This window comes from Ranitomeya imitator, chromosome 3 (genome assembly GCF_032444005.1).
Source record: "Ranitomeya imitator isolate aRanImi1 chromosome 3, aRanImi1.pri, whole genome shotgun sequence".
NCBI classification, from domain to species: domain Eukaryota; kingdom Metazoa; phylum Chordata; class Amphibia; order Anura; family Dendrobatidae; genus Ranitomeya; species Ranitomeya imitator.
The window spans coordinates 340346199-340371655 of NC_091284.1; the positions used below are offsets into that span (position 1 = coordinate 340346199).

General features: G+C 46.4%; 1 long non-coding RNA gene across 1 annotated transcript in view; it reads right to left on the reverse strand.

Annotated features, from left to right (window-relative positions):
* Positions 1-13702: 13702 nt before the first annotated feature.
* Positions 13703-25457, reverse strand: part of LOC138672083 (uncharacterized) — a 163015-nt gene continuing 151260 nt past the window's right edge. Inside the window, exons 2-3 of the long non-coding RNA XR_011319567.1 lie at positions 15460-15518; positions 13703-14077 (exon numbers count right to left, since the gene is read on the reverse strand). This is a non-coding gene — a long non-coding RNA (uncharacterized lncRNA). The remainder of the gene's footprint in view (positions 14078-15459; positions 15519-25457) is intronic.

Below are 25457 nucleotides of genomic sequence, written 5' to 3' on the forward strand. Positions count from 1 at the left end.
GGGGGGCTGCCTTTTCCTTTGGGGTATTTCTCTGAGGCAAGGTAGGCTTATTTTTCTATCTTCAGGCTAGTTAGTTTCTCAGGCTGTGCCGAGTTGCATAGGCAGAGTTAGGCGCAATCCACGGCTGCCTCTAGTGTTGTTTGGAGAGGATTAGGGATTGCGGTCTGCAGAGTTCCCACGTCTCAGAGCTCGTTCTATTATTTTGGGTTATTGTCAGATCACTGTATGTGCTCTGACCGCTATGTCCATTGTGATACTGAATTGCCTATCATAACAGCATGCGTACCCAACGACATGCGTACATATGCGTTCTCATAGAGAGTAATGCATTTTTTTAATGCACTCATCTGCATGCGCATGCCTGCACATAATTGATGGAAATTTGCTGCCTCAAAAATTCTAACATGGTGCGTCAGCCGCGCCCCGCCTCACATCACGAAAAACGCATGCATAAGCAAACGCTGGCGAATCCATGCAAAAACATGCACCTGCGTCTACAATGTTAAAGATAGGAAATAAAGACGCATGTGGATGTATGCGTCAGAAACGCTGCGGACACAACCGCAAATGTGAAACCAGCCTAACAAGTTTCAGGGACTGTTCGAAGCAAAACTGAAAAAAGAAATTTTGGGGGGTCTGGATATTCAGAAACTCATGAAGGACGACATGTTTGAAACAAAAATGAAAACTCTTGAGAAAAAGGCTTGCGATTCCTTTAAAGAAGTCATGAAGAAATTTATATGTAGCAACAAAGATCCAAAATTTAAACCATAATGGAGAACAAACTGAAACATTTCAAAGCCTTGTGTTGTCTGATGAATTTGAAGTTAAATTTGTTACATTTCCATTTGGATTACTTTCCTGAAAACCTTGGTGCTGTTATCGAAGTGCAAGAAGAAATATTTCATCAGTATATCATGGAGATGAAACGACAACATCAAGGTAGATGGAACGTGAACATGATGGGGGACTGTTGGATGCTTCACAGGTCTTCTATAGGAGAATAGGTATCAAGAGAAGCTTTGAAGAGAAAAGGAAAGGGGCAAGAATTAATTTCCAGAACAGTTGCAGAATAAATGTTCAATACATTTTTATACATAATATTGTGCACATTTTTTGGCTACAATAAAGAACTTTCTGTTCATTTCACTCGTGCGTAATTTCACACGCGTTTTAGTGCAAACATAGAAATGGTTTTTTTTTAAATCAGGGCATAAAAATATCAGTCATTGGATTTGAAACAATTTTTAGGAACTCAAATTTTGCATACCTGTGTTATCAGAGAGCTTTCTCCAAAACCTTAACTACATATAAATCTTTATGAGTATGGAATGTAAGTCAGCATAATAGTACACCTTTAGGCCCTCTTCACATGTCCGTAATAAAAACAATACTGGAAAAAACAGTACTGGTGTAATCAGTGTTTTGGATCAGTGTGTCATCAGTGTTTTTCCGTAGAGGCTAAACATTTTTTTTACAAAGCTTCTCCCATAGTTTGCAATGTTAAACATGTTCAGCACACAGATGCCATCTAAGTGCTGTACGTGTTTTACACAGGTGCATAGACTTGTATTGGCCATTGTAATCTGCACTGTTTGTGAAAAATGGACATGTCTCTGTGTGGTTTACATGGAAACACATTCTGTGTAAAAACAGGGACATGTGAACATCCCAGTAGTGTAGCTACCGGGGGGGCAGAGGGGGCCATTGCCCTGGGCCCTATGCTCTGAGGGGGCCCACCCGTAGCTACGCTACTGTAACTGTATCGGCCTTATACTACAGAGTCTGCCTATGGGGATGCTGCCTTGTACTACAGGGTCTATCTATGGGGTGCTGTCTTATACTACAGAGTCTGCTTATGGGGTGTTGCCTTACACTACAGAGTCTGCCTATGGAGGCCCACCCGGAGCTACGCTATTGTAACTGTATCGGCCTTATAATACAGTGTCTGCCTATGGGGGTGCAGCCTTATATTACAGGATCTGCCTATGGGGGTGCTGCCTTATACTACAGGGTCTGCCTATGGGGTGCTGTCCAATACTACAGAGTCTGCCTACGAGGTGCTGTCTTATACTACAGGGTCTGCCTATGGAGGTGCTGTCTTATACTACAGGGTCTGCCTAGGGGGTGCTGTCTTATACTACAGGGTCTGCCTATGGGGTGCTGTCTTATACTAGAGTCTGCCTATGGGGTGCTGTCTTAAACTACAGAGTCTGCCTATGGGGGTGCTGCTTTATACTACAGAGTCTGCCTATGGGGTGCAGCCTTATACTACAGAGTCTGCATATGGGGTGCTGTCTTATACTACAGAGTCTGCCTATGGGGGTGCTGCCTTATACTACAGGGTCTGCCTATGGGGTGCTGTCTTATACTTAGAAAGAAGAAATATAAGCCAGCTCACCCATCATGCATAAACCAAGCTTCAGAAGAACGGACTCGCTGTGTCCAGGCGTATAAAGTCTAAAAAAAAAAAGAAGAGAATATCCAGCTTCACCAAATCCATAGAAAAGAGTTTTCTTTATTCACAAACTTTAAGCATAGAGGATACAGACTTCAGCACGAACCATATGGGTAAGAATCTCAACGCGTTTCTGGAGACTAAGCTCCCTTAATCATGACACTTGTCAGCCGCAGCATGCACGTCGCCGGCATTTGACGTGATTGTCAGTTGCCGGCGAGTGATGGACACAGATGGGGGCAGATATGCTGGACTAAGATGGGGGAGAGATGCTGGACACAGATGGGGCAGAGATGCTGGACACAGATGGGACAGGGATGCTGGACACACTGGGGGCAGAATGCTGGACACACTGAGGGCAGAATGCTGGACACACTGGGGGCAGAATGCTGGACACATTGGGAGCTGAATGCTGGACACACTGGGGGCAGAATGCTGGACACTCTGGGGGCTGAATCCTGGACACACTGGGGGCTGAATGCTGGACACACTGGGGGCAGAGATGCAGGACACAGATGAGGACAGAGATGCTGGACACAGAAGGGGGGAGAGATGCTGGACACAGATGGGGGCAGAGATGCTGGACACAGATGGGGCAGGGATGCTGGGCACAGATGGGGCAGAGATGCTGGATACAGAAGGGGGCAGAGATGCTGGACACAGATGGGGCCGAGATGCTGGACACAGATGGGGCAGAGATGCTGGACACAGATGGGGCAGAGTTGCTGGACACAGTGGGGGCAGAATGCTGAAAATACTGGGGGCAGAATGCTGGACACACTGGGGGCAGAATGCTGGACACACTGGGGGAAGAATGCTGGACACACTGGGGGCTGAATGCTGGACACACTGGGGGCTGAATGCTGGACACACTGGGGTCTGAATGCTGGACACACTGGGGGCACAATGCCAGACACACTGGGGGGCAGAGATGCTGGACACAGATGGGGGTAGAGATGCTGGACACACTGGGTGCAGAATGCTGGACACACTGGGGGCTGAATGCTGGACACACTGGGGGCTGAATGCTGGAGACACTGGGGGCTGAATGCTGGAGACACTGAGGGCAGAAATGTTGGCCACTCTGAGGCAGAAATGCTGGACACACTGGGGGCAGAAATGCTGGAGACACTGGGGGCAGAAATGCTGGAGACACGGGACAGAATGCTGGAGGCAGGGGGCAGAATGGAGATACGGTGCAGAATGGAGATACGGGGCAGGATTGGAGACACTGGGGGCAGGATTGGAGACAGATGGTGCAGGATCATGGGTGTTGTGAATTCAGCTTTTGGGCTCCCTCCGGTGGTTGTAGAGGGTAATGCAGTTGTGCCTGGACTGCAGGAGTGAACAGGTGTATCTACTAATTGCAAAACTGACTGGGGTATATAGCTTTGCAGGATCCTTTAGTCAGTGCCAGTTGTCCATTGTTCTGGAAGGATTCACTTCCCTGCTGGTCTCTCCAGTTTGCTGTGCTTTTCTACAAATATAAGTCCTGGCTTTGTTTTTGCTGTGCACCTGCTGTGGACCTATAGTTCTGTGCATATTCATGTTTTTGTCTTGTCCAGCTTAGTCTGTGAAGGATTTTTTGCAGCCTAGCTATTTCTCTGGAGATGCAGATATACCCCCCATGTCTTTAGTCAGATGTGGGGATTCGTATTTTCTGCGGTGGATATTTTCTAGTGTTTTTATACTGACCGCATAGTACTCTGTTCTATTCTTTCTTTTTAGCTAGTATGGCCTCCTATGCTAATATCTGATTTCATATCTGCGTATGTTATTTCCCTCTCCTCTCACAGTCAATATTTGTGGGGGGCTATCTATCCTTTGGGGATTTTCTCTGAGGCAAGATAGGTTTCCTGTTTCTGTCTTTAGGGGTAGTTAGATCTTAGGCTGTGCCGAGGGGTCTAGGGAGTGTTAGGTACCCCCCATGGCTTCTTCTAGTTGCGCTGCTAGGTTCAGGGTTTGCGGTCAGTACAGGGACCACCTTCTCCAGAGTCCGTCTCATGCTGCTCCTAGGCCACCAGATCATAACAGTACAACTGGCCTTCAATGAGTTAATTGCATCTCAGAAGAAGGGCGGGAAGCTTTTGAGCCATTTTTTTTTCCTTAGCCTGTTTGGTATTTTCCTCCCTCTTTACCTCTGGGTGGCTACGGAGTCTAGTATTAACATGAATGTTCAGGAGTTAGTTTCTTGGGTGGATCAGCTTGCTGCTAGGGTACAGGGTATTTCAGATTTCATTGTTCAAACTCCTGCCTTAGAACCTAAGATTCCCACTCCTGATTTATTCTTTGGTGACAGATCCAAATTTTTGAGTTTCAAAAATAACTGTAAACTGTTTTTTGCATTAAGACCCCGGTCTTCTGGTGATCCTATTCAGCAGGTTAAAATCATCACATCTCTGCTGCGTGGTGACCCACAGGATTGGGCATTTTCCCTGGAATCTGGCAATCCTGCTTTGCTTAATGTTGATTCGTTCTTTCAGGCATTGAGGTTGTTGTATGATGAGCCTAATTCTGTGGATCAGGCTGAGAAAATCTTGTTAGCCCTGTGTCAAGGTCAAGAAGCGGCAGAATTGTATTGCCAGAAATTTAGAAAATGGTCTGTACTGACTAAATGGAATGAAGATGCCTTGGCGGCAATTTTCAGAAAGGGTCTTTCTGAATCCGTTAAAGATGTAATGGTGGGGTTCCCCACGCCTGCTGGTCTGAGTGATTCTATGTCTCTGGCCATTCAGATTGATCGGCGCTTGCGCGAGCGCAGAGTTGTGCACACTGTGGCGTTGCCCTCTGAGCGGAGCCCTGAGCCTATGCAGTGTGATAGGATTTTGTCTAGAGCTGAACGTCAAACATTCAGTCGTCAGAATAGGTTGTGTTTTTACTGCGGCGATTCTGCTTATGTTATTTCTGATTGCCCTAAGCGTACTAAGAGAATCGCTAGTTCTGTTGCCATCAGTACTATACAACCTAAATTTCTGTTATCCGTGACCTTGATCTGCTCATTATCATCATTTTCTGTCATGGCATTTGTGGATTCAGGCGCCGCTCTGAACTTAATGGACTTAGAATTTGCCAGACGTTGTGGTTTTCCCTTGCAGCCTTTGCAGAACCCTATTTCTTTGAGGGGCATTGATGCTACACCTTTGGCTAAAAATAAACCTCAGTTTTGGACACAGCTGACCATGCGAATGGTGCCAACCCATCAGGAAGATTGTCGTTTTCTGGTGTTGCATAATTTGCATGATGATATTGTGCTGGGTTTTCCATGGTTGCAGCTACATAATCCGGTGTTAGATTGGAAATCCATGTCTGTGACTAGTTGGGGTTGTCAGGGGGTTCATGATCAGGTTCCTTTGATGTCAATTTCCTCTTCCCCCTCTTCTGAAGTTCCTGAGTTTTTGTCTGACTTCCAGGATGTATTAGATGAGCCCAAATCCAGTTCCCTTCCACCGCATAGGGACTGTGATTGTGCTAGTGACTTGATTCCAGGTTGTGAGTTCCCTAAGGGCCGACTTTTCAACCTGTCTGTACCTGAACATACTGCCATGCGGAGCTATATTAAGGAGTCTTTGGAGAAAGGGCATATTAGGCCATCTTCTTCACCGTTGGGAGCGGGGTTCTTTTTTGTTGCCAAGAAGGATGGCTCCTTGAGACCCTGTATTGATTATCGCCTCTTGAATAAGATCACGGTTAAATTTCAATACCCCTTGCCTTTGCTTACTGATTTGTTTGCTAGGATTAAGGGGTCTAGCTGGTTTACTAAGATTGACCTTCGAGGGGCATATAATCTTATTCGTATCAAGCAGGGTGACGAATGGAAAACTGCATTTAATACGCCCAAAGGCCATTTTGAATACCTTGTGATGCCATTCGGACTCTCTAATGCCCCATCTGTGTTCCAATCCTTCATGCATGATATCTTTCGGAGTTATCTTGATAAATTCATGGTTGTATATTTGGGTGATATTTTGATTTTTTCCAGTGATTGGGAGTCTCATGTGAAACAGGTCAGGATGGTATTTCAGATCCTCCGTAGTAATGCTTTATTTGTGAAGGGGTCAAAGTGCCTCTTTGGAGTGCAGAAGGTTTCTTTTTTGGGTTTCATTTTTTCTCCCTCATCTATAGAAATGGATCCGGTTAAGGTTCAGGCCATTCATGATTGGATTCAGCCCACATCTGTGAAGAGCCTTCAGAAATTCTTGGGCTTTGCTAATTTTTATCGTCGTTTCATTGCCAACTTCTCCAGTGTGGTTAAACCTCTAACCGATTTGACCAAGAAAGGCGCTGATGTGACAAATTGGTCCTCCGCGGCTGTTTCTGCCTTTCAGGAGCTTAAACGCCGATTTACTTCTGCCCCTGTGTTGCGTCAGCCAGATGTTTCTCTTCCATTTCAGGTTGAGGTTGACGCGTCTGAGATTGGGGCAGGGGCCGTTTTGTCTCAGAGGAATTCTGATGGTTCCTTGATGAAACCGTGTGCCTTCTTTTCTCGGAAGTTTTCGCCTGCGGAATGCAATTATGATGTCGGCAATCGGGAGTTGTTGGCTATGAAGTGGGCATTTGAGGAGTGGCGACATTGGCTTGAGGGGGCCAAGCACCGTATTGTGGTCCTGACCGATCATAAGAATCTGATTTACCTTGAGTCTGCCAAACGGCTGAATCCTAGACAGGCTCGATGGTCCCTGTTTTGCTCCCGTTTTGATTTTGTGGTCTCGTACATTCCTGGTACTAAGAATGTTAAGGCGGATGCCCTCTCTAGGAGTTTTTTTCCTGATTCCCCTGGGGTTCTTGAGCCGGTCGGCATTTTGAAGGAAGGGGTGATTCTTTCTGCTATCTCCCCTGATTTGCGACGAGTTCTTCAGGAATTTCAGGCTGATAAGCCTGACCGCTGTCCTGTGGGGAAACTGTTTGTTCCTGATAGATGGACTAGTAAAGTGATTTCTGAGGTTCATTGTTCTGTGTTGGCTGGCCATCCTGGGATTTTTGGTACCAGAGATTTGGTTAGTAGGTCCTTTTGGTGGCCTTCTTTGTCACGGGATGTGCGTTCTTTTGTGCAGTCCTGTGGGATTTGTGCGCGGGCTAAGCCTTGCTGTTCCCGCGCTAGTGGGTTGCTTTTACCATTGCCGGTCCCTGAGAGACCTTGGACGCATATTTCTATGGATTTTATTTCCGATCTTCCTGTTTCCCAAAGAATGTCGGTTATCTGGGTTGTCTGTGACCGATTTTCTATGATGGTTCATTTGGTGCCTTTGCCTAAATTGCCTTCTTCTGATTTGGTTCCGTTGTTTTTTCAGCATGTTGTGCATTTGCATGGTATTCCGGAGAATATTGTGTCCGACAGAGGTTCCCAGTTTGTTTCCAGGTTTTGGCGGGCCTTTTGTGCCAAGCTGGGCATTGAGTTGTCTTTTTCCTCTGCATTTCATCCTCAGACAAATGGCCAGACTGAGCAAACTAATCAGACCTTGGAGACCTATTTGAGATGCTTTGTGTCTGCTGATCAGGGTGATTGGGTGGCTTTTTTGCCATTGGCCGAGTTTTCCCTTAATAATCGGGCTAGTTCTGCTACTTTGGTTTCGCCTTTTTTTTTGTAATTTTGGTTTTCATCCTCGTTTTTCTTCTGGGCAGGTTGAGCCTTCTGACCCTCCTGGTGTGGATTCTGTGGTCGACAGGTTGCAGCAGATTTGGGCTTATGTGGTGGACAATTTGGTGCTGTCTGAGGAGGAGGCTCAGCGTTTTGCTAACCGTCGTCGGTGTGTTGGTTCCCGGCTTCGTTTTGGTGATCTGGTTTGGTTATCTTCCCGTCATGTTCCTATGAAGGTTTCTTCCCCTAAGTTTAAGCCTCGATTTATTTGTCCTTATAGGATTTCTGAGATTATTAATCCGGTGTCCTTTCGCCTGGCGCTTCCGGCCTCTTTTGCTATTCATAATGTCTTCCATAGATCTTTGTTGCGGAAATATGTGGAGCCCGTTGTTCCCTCTGTTGATCCTCCGGCCCCTGTATTGGTCGATGGGGGGGTTGGAATATGTTGTTGAGAAGATTTTGGATTCCCGTTTTTCGAGGCGGAAGCTTCAGTACCTTGTCAAGTGGAAGGGTTATGGCCAGGAGGATAATTTTTGGGTTCCTGCCTCTGATGTCCATGCCGTTGATTTGGTTTGTGCCTTTCATCGGGCTCATCCTGATCGGCCTGGGGGCTCTGGTGAGGGTTCGGTGACCCCTCCTCAAGAGGCGGGTACTGTTGTGAATTCAGCTTTTGGGCTCCCTCCGGTGGTCGTAGAGGGTAATGCAGTTGTGCCTGGACTGCAGGAGTGGACAGGTGTATCTACTAATTGCAAAACTGACTGGGGTATATAGCTTTGCAGGATCCTTTAGTCAGTGCCAGTTGTCCATTGTTCTGGAAGGATTCACTTCCCTGCTGGTCTCTCCAGTTTGCTGTGCTTTTCTACAAAGATAAGTCCTGGCTTTGTTTTTGCTGTCCACTTGCTGTGGACCTATAGTTCTGTGCATATTCATGTTTTTGTCTTGTCCAGCTTAGTCTGTGAAGGATTTTTTGCAGCCTAGCTATTTCTCTGGAGATGCAGATATACCCCCCATGTCTTTAGTCAGATGTGGGGATTCGTATTTTCTGCGGTGGATATTTTCTAGTGTTTTTATACTGACCGCATAGTACTCTGTTTTATTCTTTCTTTTTAGCTAGTATGGCCTCCTATGCTAATATCTGATTTCATATCTGCGTATGTTATTTCCCTTTCCTCTCACAGTCAATATTTGTGGGGGGCTATCTATCCTTTGGGGATTTTCTCTGAGGCAAGATAGGTTTCCTGTTTCTGTCTTTAGGGGTAGTTAGATCTTAGCTGTGCCGAGGGGTCTAGGGAGTGTTAGGTACCCCCCACGGCTACTTCTAGTTGTGCTGCTAGGTTCAGGGTTTGCGGTCAGTACAGGGACCACCTTCTCCAGAGTCCGTCTCATGCTGCTCCTAGGCCACCAGATCATAACACATGGGGCAGGATTGGATCATGGGACAGGATGGATATGATGGAGATAGATGGGGCACGATGGGGAGATCGTATGGGCAGAATGGATACTCATGAGGGCAGGATGGGAGAACATATGGCTGAAGCCAGGAATGAGACACACAGGGGCCAGGATGGGGAATATTATTACCATAGGGACTAATTTATGGATATTATTACTACAGTGATGTATTTATTTTATTTTTTGAGTATACTGTTTTAAATGAGGGGGCAGGCCTGCTACTGTGTAGAGTGACACCATGTTGCCTCTTTTTCTTCATGTGATGTAATGTAGAAGTTGGGAAAAATTAAGTAATGTGTTCTGCAAGTGGAGCTCGAGATAACTGTGTTATTTCCTGCAGACATGAGCCCTGGCTGGAAGAAGTGATGGCGGTCTGTGCTGGATGAAAGATGAAGGACTTCACCTAGAGACGTCACTGACGAGTCAGTGTGCTACTTATACACTGACACTATACACTGTATACTATATACAGAGCTCCTGTGTATAATGTCACCAGTGATCACTGTATAACCTCTACACACTACTTGCAGGACTCCGACAGATAGGGGGCGAGGTGGGGAGGTGGTGTGTGAGTGGGAGACACTGAGTATCTGGTCTGTTAGGTATGACGTGATCCAAGATAGGGCCAAGTCTGTGATGCCAAGAGATGAGAGGGTCTGTAGTAATAGGGAATGGTCCACTGTGTCAAAGGAAGAGGAAAAGTCCAGGAGGAGGAGGATATATTAGTGTCGCTTGGCTTTGGCAGTCAGAAGGTCATTGGTGACTTTTGTTAGGGCAGTTTCAGTGGAGTAGCGCAGTCTGAAATCAGATTGTAAGCGGTTGAAGAGGGAGCAGGAAGAGATGTGGGAGGACAGTTTGAAATGGACATGTTGTTCCAGTAGTTTTGAGGCATAGGGGAGAAGTGATATGGAGCTATAGCTAGATACAGATGATGGGCCAAGCGAGTGCTTTTTAAGGATGGGTGTGACTGAGGCATGTTTGAAGCATGAGGGGAATACACCAGTTGTTAATGATAGGTTGAAGAGATGAGTTAGGGTTGGGATGAAGACTGTGGTGAGGTTTGGGATGAAGTGGGATGGGATCGGGTCAAGTACACAGGTGGTGAGATGTGATCTCGAGAGTAAGGCAGAAAGGTGGTCTTTTGTAATGGTGGAGAAGCTGGTTTTGGAGGAGGAGGGCTGAGTAGTTAGGAGGAGGAACTCTGGGGGTTGTAGGGAAAGCTTTCTCTGATATTATCAATCTTCTGTTTGAAGAATTGGTCAAAGTCTTCAGCTGTGATAAGTGGAGAGGGAGGAGGTGCTGGGGGACGGAGGAGAGAATTGAAGATGTTCAATAGCTGTTTAGGGTTGTGAGACAGGGAAAATATGAGGGATGAGAAGTAAGTTTGTTTTGCTGTGTCGAATGTGGCCTTGAAAGTTGTGAGGGACTGTTTGAATGTGATGAAGTCATCTTTGGATATGATATTATGAAAAAGGCGGGCACCGTAAATAATAATCATTATATAATGAAAGGTGGTGCGACCAAATGCACTGAGGAACATGCATGTAAAGAAGATAAAGTAGCGCAATAGATAGTGCACACACCAAAAATATGTGATGAAAAAAGGTCTTTATTTGAACACCAACTCCTCGTTGGAGTGTGATCTTTTCCATCTCCGCTCAGCAACCGTGGAAGCCTACCTCAGTTCTACGGTCAGGCTGGTGTGCCACTGTTGTTTGTTGATTTTGCAAGCTTTGGTATGTGTGCCCGTTGCCCTTGTAAGGACTGTCTCCGGATGCAGTGGCGGTTAGTCACAGGTTTCCATTCGAGCACCCTGCTGCCCTGCTCACTGCTCCTTCACCTCTTGTGGCCCTACCACCATCCTCGGTCCTGCCCCATCTCCCAGCTTCACTGTCGTCCCCGACGTTGGTGGCATCTGGTTCCTCCCGGCTCACACATGTCCTGTCCAGTGCCAGCAGCATGTTTGTGGAGAAGCCCCAGACTCACGGGCAGTGAAGCGGGCATCGGGACTGAGTAGTGCCCCGCTAAGGACTATAAGCATCGAGAGATCGGCTTGAGGACTGTGACTGTAGCTGTTGCTGCCACTGATATGGCAGTGAAGAATACTAGGGAAAGAGCAGGAAATTTCATTCCATTTACCGCATTCACTATTTCTACTTCTTTTATTTTACAATAAATTGTTTTCCCTGTTGGATTACAACTGTGTTCCTGGATTCTGATTGTCCGTGCTGCAGAGACTGTGGAGAAGAGGTAAATTGTCTGGAGTTGCATCTGTCCTGTCTGTTTTATGTGCAAGGGCCTGGGCTGCTTGTGGACTGTTGCTTTGAATGGCCTTGCCTGCGACTACCACCCTGTGCCACCTTGTTACATGTGTACCAGGAGTTGCCCCACTTGGGAACTGGAAGTGGGATAGCATTTATGCTAGCAAGAGAAACCTAACTATGAGGATCAAGGATGGTGAATATGTGGTGATCTGAATGTTCAATCTTTGCTACACAGGCAGCAAGGAGGATACACAAAGTACCCATACTTTTTGTCTTAATGGGACAGCCAGGATAGGGATCATCACTGGCCAACTTTTTTGTCTCCAATGAGAAGATATCTTTTCAATCTGGACTCAAGAACATAGCTGCGGAAAGTTTAGTTAATCCCACTAAAGTTCTCCTGCTTCTACTCTACATTAAGCTTGAACTGATGAAGCAGTTTGTGAAATCTCTACCGAAAGAAGGAGAGACTTTTAAGTACCTGTGTAAGGCTAGGTTCACATTTGCGGATGAGTCCACAGCGTATCATCTGCATGCGCAAACGCATGCAAAAACGCATGCAAATGCATGCTCACGCAGCATTTTTTATCCGGATCAGCTTACGCATGAAGACAAAACCCCCACAGCGTTTGCATGCATTTTTGCATGCGTTTTTGCATGCGTTTGCGCTTTTTATGTGCATGTGTTTGATCTTTCCAGGAGGGCGTGTCACAATGGGTGTGTCTAAATTAGTTCCTGGACATGCGCAGTCCGAAGTACACAAGCGCATTGAACGCATGCTGTTGTGAATTCTGTGGCAGAGTTCACTCCTGTGGTCACAAGTGGTACTTCGGCTGATTCTCTCTGGGAGCTTCCGTTTGTGGAGGAAAGTGGTACTGCGGCTTCTGAGTTTCCTCCCTCAGGTGATCTGGTGAGGTCGTTAGGTGCTTCTCTACTTAACTCCACCTAATGCTTTGATCCATGCTTCCTGTCAATGTTCCAGTGTTGGACTTGTTTTTCCCTGGATCATTCCTGTGGCCTGTGCTCTGCATAACTTAGTTATTCTTTGCTATTTGTTTGCTATTTTTTCTGTCCAGCTTGTCTATTTGTTTTGCTGGAAGCTCTGGGACGCAAAGGGTGTACCTCCGTGCCGTTAGTTCGGTACGGAGGGTCTTTTTGCCCCCTTTGCGTGGTTTTCTTTAGGGTTTTGTGTAGACCGCAAAGTTATCTTTCCTATCCTCGCTCTGTTAAGAAAGTCAGGCCTCACTTTGCTGAATCTATTTCATCCCTACGTTTGTCTTTTCATCTTAACTCACACTCATTATATGTGGGGGGCTGCCTTTTCCTTTGGGGTATTTCTCTGAGGCAAGGTAGGCTTATTTTTCTATCTTCAGGCTAGTTAGTTTCTCAGGCTGTGCCGAGTTGCATAGGCAGAGTTAGGCGCAATCCACGGCTGCCTCTAGTGTTGTTTGGAGAGGATTAGGGATTGCGGTCTGCAGAGTTCCCACGTCTCAGAGCTCGTTCTATTATTTTGGGTTATTGTCAGATCACTGTATGTGCTCTGACCGCTATGTCCATTGTGATACTGAATTGCCTATCATAACAGCATGCGTACCCAACGACATGCGTACATATGCGTTCTCATAGAGAGTAATGCATTTTTTTAATGCACTCATCTGCATGCGCATGCCTGCGCATAATTGATGGAAATTTGCTGCCTCAAAAATTCTAACATGGTGCGTCAGCCGCGCCCCGCCTCACATCACGAAAAACGCATGCATAAGCAAACGCTGGCGAATCCATGCAAAAACATGCACCTGCGTCTACAATGTTAAAGATAGGAAATAAAGACGCATGTGGATGTATGCGTCAGAAACGCTGCGGACACAACCGCAAATGTGAAACCAGCCTAACAAGTTTCAGGGACTGTTCGAAGCAAAACTGAAAAAAGAAATTTTGGGGGGTCTGGATATTCAGAAACTCATGAAGGACGACATGTTTGAAACAAAAATGAAAACTCTTGAGAAAAAGGCTTGCGATTCCTTTAAAGAAGTCATGAAGAAATTTATATGTAGCAACAAAGATCCAAAATTTAAACCATAATGGAGAACAAACTGAAACATTTCAAAGCCTTGTGTTGTCTGATGAATTTGAAGTTAAATTTGTTACATTTCCATTTGGATTACTTTCCTGAAAACCTTGGTGCTGTTATCGAAGTGCAAGAAGAAATATTTCATCAGTATATCATGGAGATGAAACGACAACATCAAGGTAGATGGAACGTGAACATGATGGGGGACTGTTGGATGCTTCACAGGTCTTCTATAGGAGAATAGGTATCAAGAGAAGCTTTGAAGAGAAAAGGAAAGGGGCAAGAATTAATTTCCAGAACAGTTGCAGAATAAATGTTCAATACATTTTTATACATAATATTGTGCACATTTTTTGGCTACAATAAAGAACTTTCTGTTCATTTCACTCGTGCGTAATTTCACACGCGTTTTAGTGCAAACATAGAAATGTTTTTTTTTTAAATCAGGGCATAAAAATATCAGTCATTGGATTTGAAACAATTTTTAGGAACTCAAATTTTGCATACCTGTGTTATCAGAGAGCTTTCTCCAAAACCTTAACTACATATAAATCTTTATGAGTATGGAATGTAAGTCAGCATAATAGTACACCTTTAGGCCCTCTTCACATGTCCGTAATAAAAACAATACTGGAAAAAACAGTACTGGTGTAATCAGTGTTTTGGATCAGTGTGTCATCAGTGTTTTTCCGTAGAGGCTAAACATTTTTTTTTACAAAGCTTCTCCCATAGTTTGCAATGTTAAACATGTTCAGCACACAGATGCCATCTAAGTGCTGTACGTGTTTTACACAGGTGCATAGACTTGTATTGGCCATTGTAATCTGCACTGTTTGTGAAAAATGGACATGTCTCTGTGTGGTTTACATGGAAACACATTCTGTGTAAAAACAGGGACATGTGAACATCCCAGTAGTGTAGCTACCGGGGGGGCAGAGGGGGCCATTGCCCTGGGCCCTATGCTCTGAGGGGGCCCACCCGTAGCTACGCTACTGTAACTGTATCGGCCTTATACTACAGAGTCTGCCTATGGGGATGCTGCCTTGTACTACAGGGTCTATCTATGGGGTGCTGTCTTATACTAAAGAGTCTGCTTATGGGGTGTTGCCTTACACTACAGAGTCTGCCTATGGAGGCCCACCCGGAGCTACGCTATTGTAACTGTATCGGCCTTATAATACAGTGTCTGCCTATGGGGGTGCAGCCTTATATTACAGGATCTGCCTATGGGGGTGCTGCCTTATACTACAGGGTCTGCCTATGGGGTGCTGTCCAATACTACAGAGTCTGCCTACGAGGTGCTGTCTTATACTACAGGGTCTGCCTATGGAGGTGCTGTCTTATACTACAGGGTCTGCCTAGGGGGTGCTGTCTTATACTACAGGGTCTGCCTATGGGGTGCTGTCTTATACTAGAGTCTGCCTATGGGGTGCTGTCTTAAACTACAGAGTCTGCCTATGGGGGTGCTGCTTTATACTACAGAGTCTGCCTATGGGGTGCAGCCTTATACTACAGAGTCTGCATATGGGGTGCTGTCTTATACTACAGAGTCTGCCTATGGGGGTGCTGCCTTATACTACAGGGTCTGCCTATGGGGTGCTGTCTTATACTTAGAAAGAAGAAATATAAGCCAGCTCACCCATCATGCATAAACCAAGCTTCAGAAGAACGGACTCGCTGTGTCCAGGCGTATAAAGTCTAAAAAAAAAAAGAAGAGAATATCCAGCTTCACCAAATCCATAGAAAAGAGTTTTCTTTATTCACAAACTTTAAGCATAGAGGATACAGACTTCAGCACGAACCATATGGGTAAGAATCTCAACGCGTTTCTGGAGACTAAGCTCCCTTAATCATGACACTTGTCAGCCGCAGCATGCACGTCGCCGGCATTTGACGTGATTGTCAGTTGCCGGCGAGTGATGGACACAGATGGGGGCAGATATGCTGGACTAAGATGGGGGAGAGATGCTGGACACAGATGGGGCAGAGATGCTGGACACAGATGGGACAGGGATGCTGGACACACTGGGGGCAGAATGCTGGACACACTGAGGGCAGAATGCTGGACACACTGGGGGCAGAATGCTGGACACATTGGGAGCTGAATGCTGGACACACTGGGGGCAGAATGCTGGACACTCTGGGGGCTGAATCCTGGACACACTGGGGGCTGAATGCTGGACACACTGGGGGCAGAGATGCAGGACACAGATGAGGACAGAGATGCTGGACACAGAAGGGGGGAGAGATGCTGGACACAGATGGGGGCAGAGATGCTGGACACAGATGGGGCAGGGATGCTGGGCACAGATGGGGCCGAGATGCTGGACACAGATGGGGCAGAGATGCTGGACACAGATGGGGCAGAGTTGCTGGACACAGTGGGGGCAGAATGCTGAAAATACTGGGGGCAGAATGCTGGACACACTGGGGGCAGAATGCTGGACACACTGGGGGAAGAATGCTGGACACACTGGGGGCTGAATGCTGGACACACTGGGGGCTGAATGCTGGACACACTGGGGTCTGAATGCTGGACACACTGGGGGCACAATGCCAGACACACTGGGGGGCAGAGATGCTGGACACAGATGGGGGTAGAGATGCTGGACACACTGGGTGCAGAATGCTGGACACACTGGGGGCTGAATGCTGGACACACTGGGGGCTGAATGCTGGAGACACTGGGGGCTGAATGCTGGAGACACTGAGGGCAGAAATGTTGGCCACTCTGAGGCAGAAATGCTGGACACACTGGGGGCAGAAATGCTGGAGACACTGGGGGCAGAAATGCTGGAGACACGGGACAGAATGCTGGAGGCAGGGGGCAGAATGGAGATACGGTGCAGAATGGAGATACGGGGCAGGATTGGAGACACTGGGGGCAGGATTGGAGACAGATGGTGCAGGATCATGGGTGTTGTGAATTCAGCTTTTGGGCTCCCTCCGGTGGTTGTAGAGGGTAATGCAGTTGTGCCTGGACTGCAGGAGTGGACAGGTGTATCTACTAATTGCAAAACTGACTGGGGTATATAGCTTTGCAGGATCCTTTAGTCAGTGCCAGTTGTCCATTGTTCTGGAAGGATTCACTTCCCTGCTGGTCTCTCCAGTTTGCTGTGCTTTTCTACAAATATAAGTCCTGGCTTTGTTTTTGCTGTGCACCTGCTGTGGACCTATAGTTCTGTGCATATTCATGTTTTTGTCTTGTCCAGCTTAGTCTGTGAAGGATTTTTTGCAGCCTAGCTATTTCTCTGGAGATGCAGATATACCCCCCATGTCTTTAGTCAGATGTGGGGATTCGTATTTTCTGCGGTGGATATTTTCTAGTGTTTTTATACTGACCGCATAGTACTCTGTTCTATTCTTTCTTTTTAGCTAGTATGGCCTCCTATGCTAATATCTGATTTCATATCTGCGTATGTTATTTCCCTCTCCTCTCACAGTCAATATTTGTGGGGGGCTATCTATCCTTTGGGGATTTTCTCTGAGGCAAGATAGGTTTCCTGTTTCTGTCTTTAGGGGTAGTTAGATCTTAGGCTGTGCCGAGGGGTCTAGGGAGTGTTAGGTACCCCCCATGGCTTCTTCTAGTTGCGCTGCTAGGTTCAGGGTTTGCGGTCAGTACAGGGACCACCTTCTCCAGAGTCCGTCTCATGCTGCTCCTAGGCCACCAGATCATAACAGTACAACTGGCCTTCAATGAGTTAATTGCATCTCAGAAGAAGGGCGGGAAGCTTTTGAGCCATTTTTTTTTCCTTAGCCTGTTTGGTATTTTCCTCCCTCTTTACCTCTGGGTGGCTACGGAGTCTAGTATTAACATGAATGTTCAGGAGTTAGTTTCTTGGGTGGATCAGCTTGCTGCTAGGGTACAGGGTATTTCAGATTTCATTGTTCAAACTCCTGCCTTAGAACCTAAGATTCCCACTCCTGATTTATTCTTTGGTGACAGATCCAAATTTTTGAGTTTCAAAAATAACTGTAAACTGTTTTTTGCATTAAGACCCCGGTCTTCTGGTGATCCTATTCAGCAGGTTAAAATCATCACATCTCTGCTGCGTGGTGACCCACAGGATTGGGCATTTTCCCTGGAATCTGGCAATCCTGCTTTGCTTAATGTTGATTCGTTCTTTCAGGCATTGAGGTTGTTGTATGATGAGCCTAATTCTGTGGATCAGGCTGAGAAAATCTTGTTAGCCCTGTGTCAAGGTCAAGAAGCGGCAGAATTGTATTGCCAGAAATTTAGAAAATGGTCTGTACTGACTAAATGGAATGAAGATGCCTTGGCGGCAATTTTCAGAAAGGGTCTTTCTGAATCCGTTAAAGATGTAATGGTGGGGTTCCCCACGCCTGCTGGTCTGAGTGATTCTATGTCTCTGGCCATTCAGATTGATCGGCGCTTGCGCGAGCGCAGAGTTGTGCACACTGTGGCGTTGCCCTCTGAGCGGAGCCCTGAGCCTATGCAGTGTGATAGGATTTTGTCTAGAGCTGAACGTCAAACATTCAGTCGTCAGAATAGGTTGTGTTTTTACTGCGGCGATTCTGCTTATGTTATTTCTGATTGCCCTAAGCGTACTAAGAGAATCGCTAGTTCTGTTGCCATCAGTACTATACAACCTAAATTTCTGTTATCCGTGACCTTGATCTGCTCATTATCATCATTTTCTGTCATGGCATTTGTGGATTCAGGCGCCGCTCTGAACTTAATGGACTTAGAATTTGCCAGACGTTGTGGTTTTCCCTTGCAGCCTTTGCAGAACCCTATTTCTTTGAGGGGCATTGATGCTACACCTTTGGCTAAAAATAAACCTCAGTTTTGGACACAGCTGACCATGCGAATGGTGCCAACCCATCAGGAAGATTGTCGTTTTCTGGTGTTGCATAATTTGCATGATGATATTGTGCTGGGTTTTCCATGGTTGCAGCTACATAATCCGGTGTTAGATTGGAAATCCATGTCTGTGACTAGTTGGGGTTGTCAGGGGGTTCATGATCAGGTTCCTTTGATGTCAATTTCCTCTTCCCCCTCTTCTGAAGTTCCTGAGTTTTTGTCTGACTTCCAGGATGTATTCGATGAGCCCAAATCCAGTTCCCTTCCACCGCATAGGGACTGTGATTGTGCTAGTGACTTGATTCCAGGTTGTGAGTTCCCTAAGGGCCGACTTTTCAACCTGTCTGTACCTGAACATACTGCCATGCGGAGCTATATTAAGGAGTCTTTGGAGAAAGGGCATATTAGGCCATCTTCTTCACCGTTGGGAGCGGGGTTCTTTTTTGTTGCCAAGAAGGATGGCTCCTTGAGACCCTGTATTGATTATCGCCTCTTGAATAAGATCACGGTTAAATTTCAATACCCCTTGCCTTTGCTTACTGATTTGTTTGCTAGGATTAAGGGGTCTAGCTGGTTTACTAAGATTGACCTTCGAGGGGCATATAATCTTATTCGTATCAAGCAGGGTGACGAATGGAAAACTGCATTTAATACGCCCAAAGGCCATTTTGAATACCTTGTGATGCCATTCGGACTCTCTAATGCCCCATCTGTGTTCCAATCCTTCATGCATGATATCTTTCGGAGTTATCTTGATAAATTCATGGTTGTATATTTGGGTGATATTTTGATTTTTTCCAGTGATTGGGAGTCTCATGTGAAACAGGTCAGGATGGTATTTCAGATCCTCCGTAGTAATGCTTTATTTGTGAAGGGGTCAAAGTGCCTCTTTGGAGCGCAGAAGGTTTCTTTTTTGGGTTTCATTTTTTCTCCCTCATCTATAGAAATGGATCCGGTTAAGGTTCAGGCCATTCATGATTGGATTCAGCCCACATCTGTGAAGAGCCTTCAGAAATTCTTGGGCTTTGCTAATTTTTATCGTCGTTTCATTGCCAACTTCTCCAGTGTGGTTAAACCTCTAACCGATTTGACCAAGAAAGGCGCTGATGTGACAAATTGGTCCTCCGCGGCTGTTTCTGCCTTTCAGGAGCTTAAACGCCGATTTACTTCTGCCCCTGTGTTGCGTCAGCCAGATGTTTCTCTTCCATTTCAGGTTGAGGTTGACGCGTCTGAGATTGGGGCAGGGGCCGTTTTGTCTCAGAGGAATTCTGATGGTTCCTTGATGAAACCGTGTGCCTTCTTTTCTCGGAAGTTTTCGCCTGCGGAATGCAATTATGATGTCGGCAATCGGGAGTTGTTGGCTATGAAGTGGGCATTTGAGGAGTGGCGACATTGGCTTGAGGGGGCCAAGCACCGTATTGTGGTCCTGACCGATCATAAGAATCTGATTTACCTTGAGTCTGCCAAACGGCTGAATCCTAGACAGGCTCGATGGTCCCTGTTTTGCTCCCGTTTTGATTTTGTGGTCTCGTACATTCCTGGTACTAAGAATGTTAAGGCGGATGCCCTCTCTAGGAGTTTTTTTCCTGATTCCCCTGGGGTTCTTGAGCCGGTCGGCATTTTGAAGGAAGGGGTGATTCTTTCTGCTATCTCCCCTGATTTGCGACGAGTTCTTCAGGAATTTCAGGCTGATAAGCCTGACCGCTGTCCTGTGGGGAAACTGTTTGTTCCTGATAGATGGACTAGTAAAGTGATTTCTGAGGTTCATTGTTCTGTGTTGGCTGGCCATCCTGGGATTTTTGGTACCAGAGATTTGGTTAGTAGGTCCTTTTGGTGGCCTTCTTTGTCACGGGATGTGCGTTCTTTTGTGCAGTCCTGTGGGATTTGTGCGCGGGCTAAGCCTTGCTGTTCCTGCGCTAGTGGGTTGCTTTTACCATTGCCGGTCCCTGAGAGACCTTGGACGCATATTTCTATGGATTTTATTTCCGATCTTCCTGTTTCCCAAAGAATGTCGGTTATCTGGGTTGTCTGTGACCGATTTTCTATGATGGTTCATTTGGTGCCTTTGCCTAAATTGCCTTCTTCTGATTTGGTTCCGTTGTTTTTTCAGCATGTTGTGCATTTGCATGGTATTCCGGAGAATATTGTGTCCGACAGAGGTTCCCAGTTTGTTTCCAGGTTTTGGCGGGCCTTTTGTGCCAAGCTGGGCATTGAGTTGTCTTTTTCCTCTGCATTTCATCCTCAGACAAATGGCCAGACTGAGCAAACTAATCAGACCTTGGAGACCTATTTGAGATGCTTTGTGTCTGCTGATCAGGGTGATTGGGTGGCTTTTTTGCCATTGGCCGAGTTTTCCCTTAATAATCGGGCTAGTTCTGCTACTTTGGTTTCGCCTTTTTTTTGTAATTTTGGTTTTCATCCTCGTTTTTCTTCTGGGCAGGTTGAGCCTTCTGACCTTCCTGGTGTGGATTCTGTGGTCGACAGGTTGCAGCAGATTTGGGCTCATGTGGTGGACAATTTGGTGCTGTCTGAGGAGGAGGCTCAGCGTTTTGCTAACCGTCGTCGGTGTGTTGGTTCCCGGCTTCGTTTTGGTGATCTGGTTTGGTTATCTTCCCGTCATGTTCCTATGAAGGTTTCTTCCCCTAAGTTTAAGCCTCGATTTATTTGTCCTTATAGGATTTCTGAGATTATTAATCCGGTGTCCTTTCGCCTGGCGCTTCCGGCCTCTTTTGCTATTCATAATGTCTTCCATAGATCTTTGTTGCGGAAATATGTGGAGCCCGTTGTTCCCTCTGTTGATCCTCCGGCCCCTGTATTGGTCGATGGGGGGGTTGGAATATGTTGTTGAGAAGATTTTGGATTCCCGTTTTTCGAGGCGGAAGCTTCAGTACCTTGTCAAGTGGAAGGGTTATGGCCAGGAGGATAATTTTTGGGTTCCTGCCTCTGATGTCCATGCCGTTGATTTGGTTTGTGCCTTTCATCGGGCTCATCCTGATCGGCCTGGGGGCTCTGGTGAGGGTTCGGTGACCCCTCCTCAAGAGGCGGGTACTGTTGTGAATTCAGCTTTTGGGCTCCCTCCGGTGGTCGTAGAGGGTAATGCAGTTGTGCCTGGACTGCAGGAGTGGACAGGTGTATCTACTAATTGCAAAACTGACTGGGGTATATAGCTTTGCAGGATCCTTTAGTCAGTGCCAGTTGTCCATTGTTCTGGAAGGATTCACTTCCCTGCTGGTCTCTCCAGTTTGCTGTGCTTTTTTACAAAGATAAGTCCTGGCTTTGTTTTTGCTGTCCACTTGCTGTGGACCTATAGTTCTGTGCATATTCATGTTTTTGTCTTGTCCAGCTTAGTCTGTGAAGGATTTTTTGCAGCCTAGCTATTTCTCTGGAGATGCAGATATACCCCCCATGTCTTTAGTCAGATGTGGGGATTCGTATTTTCTGCGGTGGATATTTTCTAGTGTTTTTATACTGACCGCATAGTACTCTGTTTTATTCTTTCTTTTTAGCTAGTATGGCCTCCTATGCTAATATCTGATTTCATATCTGCGTATGTTATTTCCCTCTCCTCTCACAGTCAATATTTGTGGGGGGCTATATATCCTTTGGGGATTTTCTCTGAGGCAAGATAGGTTTCCTGTTTCTGTCTTTAGGGGTAGTTAGATCTTAGCTGTGCCGAGGGGTCTAGGGAGTGTTAGGTACCCCCCACGGCTACTTCTAGTTGTGCTGCTAGGTTCAGGGTTTGCGGTCAGTACAGGGACCACCTTCTCCAGAGTCCGTCTCATGCTGCTCCTAGGCCACCAGATCATAACACATGGGGCAGGATTGGATCATGGGACAGGATGGATATGATGGAGATAGATGGGGCACGATGGGGAGATCGTATGGGCAGAATGGATACTCATGAGGGCAGGATGGGAGAACATATGGCTGAAGCCAGGAATGAGACACACAGGGGCCAGGATGGGGAATATTATTACCATAGGGACTAATTTATGGATATTATTACTACAGTGATGTATTTATTTTATTTTTTGAGTATACTGTTTTAAATGAGGGGGCAGGCCTGCTACTGTGTAGAGTGACACCATGTTGCCTCTTTTTCTTCATGTGATGTAATGTAGAAGTTGGGAAAAATTAAGTAATGTGTTCTGCAAGTGGAGCTCGAGATAACTGTGTTATTTCCTGCAGACATGAGCCCTGGCTGGAAGAAGTGATGGCGGTCTGTGCTGGATGAAAGATGAAGGACTTCACCTAGAGACGTCACTGACGAGTCAGTGTGCTACTTATACACTGACACTATACACTGTATACTATATACAGAGCTCCTGTGTATAATGTCACCAGTGATCACTGTATAACCTCTACACACTACTTGCAGGACTCCGACAGATAGGGGGCGAGGTGGGGAGGTGGTGTGTGAGTGGGAGACACTGAGTATCTGGTCTGTTAGGTATGACGTGATCCAAGATAGGGCCAAGTCTGTGATGCCAAGAGATGAGAGGGTCTGTAGTAATAGGGAATGGTCCACTGTGTCAAAGGAAGAGGAAAAGTCCAGGAGGAGGAGGATATATTAGTGTCGCTTGGCTTTGGCAGTCAGAAGGTCATTGGTGACTTTTGTTAGGGCAGTTTCAGTGGAGTAGCGCAGTCTGAAATCAGATTGTAAGCGGTTGAAGAGGGAGCAGGAAGAGATGTGGGAGGACAGTTTGAAATGGACATGTTGTTCCAGTAGTTTTGAGGCATAGGGGAGAAGTGATATGGAGCTATAGCTAGATACAGATGATGGGCCAAGCGAGTGCTTTTTAAGGATGGGTGTGACTGAGGCATGTTTGAAGCATGAGGGGAATACACCAGTTGTTAATGATAGGTTGAAGAGATGAGTTAGGGTTGGGATGAAGACTGTGGTGAGGTTTGGGATGAAGTGGGATGGGATCGGGTCAAGTACACAGGTGGTGAGATGTGATCTCGAGAGTAAGGCAGAAAGGTGGTCTTTTGTAATGGTGGAGAAGCTGGTTTTGGAGGAGGAGGGCTGAGTAGTTAGGAGGAGGAACTCTGGGGGTTGTAGGGAAAGCTTTCTCTGATATTATCAATCTTCTGTTTGAAGAATTGGTCAAAGTCTTCAGCTGTGATAAGTGGAGAGGGAGGAGGTGCTGGGGGACGGAGGAGAGAATTGAAGATGTTCAATAGCTGTTTAGGGTTGTGAGACAGGGAAAATATGAGGGATGAGAAGTAAGTTTGTTTTGCTGTGTCGAATGTGGCCTTGAAAGTTGTGAGGGACTGTTTGAATGTGATGAAGTCATCTTTGGATATGATATTATGAAAAAGGCGGGCACCGTAAATAATAATCATTATATTATGAAAGGTGGTGCGACCAAATGCACTGAGGAACATGCATGTAAAGAAGATAAAGTAGCGCAATAGATAGTGCACACACCAAAAATATGTGATGAAAAAAGGTCTTTATTTGAACACCAACTCCTCGTTGGAGTGTGATCTTTTCCATCTCCGCTCAGCAACCGTGGAAGCCTACCTCAGTTCTACGGTCAGGCTGGTGTGCCACTGTTGTTTGTTGATTTTGCAAGCTTTGGTATGTGTGAGAGGGGCGACCGATTCAAGAGCTGCAGTTATTGTGGTGTTATATAAAGTGGCATCCGCATTCTGTAGGGAACTTATATCTGTAAGAGGGAGAAGGCATTCAGAGAGTGAGTGTAGATCGAGGTGTTTGAGATTTCTGCGAGGGTGTGCCAAGTTTGTGGGGTGGGGATTGTGGACCTGGAGAGGAAAGGGAAGAGAATGTGAGTAGGTTGTGATCAGAAAGAGGTAGAGGTGAGATAGAGAGGTTAGATAGGGAGCAGAAGCGGGTGAAGATGAGGTCCAGTGTGTGGCCATCTTTGTGAGTGGCTGCAGAAGACCATTGAGTGAGGCCGAAGGAGGAAGTGAGAGATAGAAGTTTAGTGACTGCTGAGTGGGATGTGTCAATGGGTATTTTGACGTCATCCATGATGATAGTGTGGATGTCAGTGGAGAGGAAATGAAGTAGCCAGGTGGTGAAGTGGTCGAAGAAGGTGGTGGCTGACACTGGGGGGGCGGTAAATGACAGCCAGTTGGAGGTTGGTGGGGGAGTAGATGCACACAGAGTGCACCTCAAAGGAAGGGAGGGAAACAGAGGGTGGAAGCGGGATGTGGGTGAAGGAGCAATTGTTGGACAGGCGAATCCCAACTCCTCCGCCATGCTTGCTCCTGGGGCAGGGTGTGTGGGAAAGGTGGAATCCACCATACGAAAGTGCAGCTGAAAAAGCTGTGTCAGAGGGGGTGAGCCAGGATTCAGTGATAGCGAGGAAGCAAAGTTTGTTAGTAATGAAAAGATCATGGTTGTAGGAAAGTTTGTTGCAGACAGAGCGAGCGTTCCATAGAGCTCCTGTTAGTGGGACTAGGGAAGCGGGGCTGGACGGATGGGTATAAGGTTAGAGAGGTTATGGTAATGTGTGATAGAGCGTGGATGGGAGGTAGAAATGACTGTGGGGATGTGGTGAGGAGGGCCAGGATGTGGAGAAATATCACTGGCAGTGAGAAGGAGCAGAGAAAGTGATAGCAGGTGGGAGCAGGAGAGGGCATCTATTTATATAATTGCCTTTTAATGTTTTAATTTCCTGTTCAGTCCAGATGTCACCGTATCCCAGAATTCCAAGCAAGTTCACCGACCGCCATATTGGGACACCCAAGTGATGGGTGTCTCAATATGCTAACCAAGGGAAGGGGGCACCACAATTTGAAGAGGGATCCAACCAGGTCTACCAATATGGTATCAATGTATA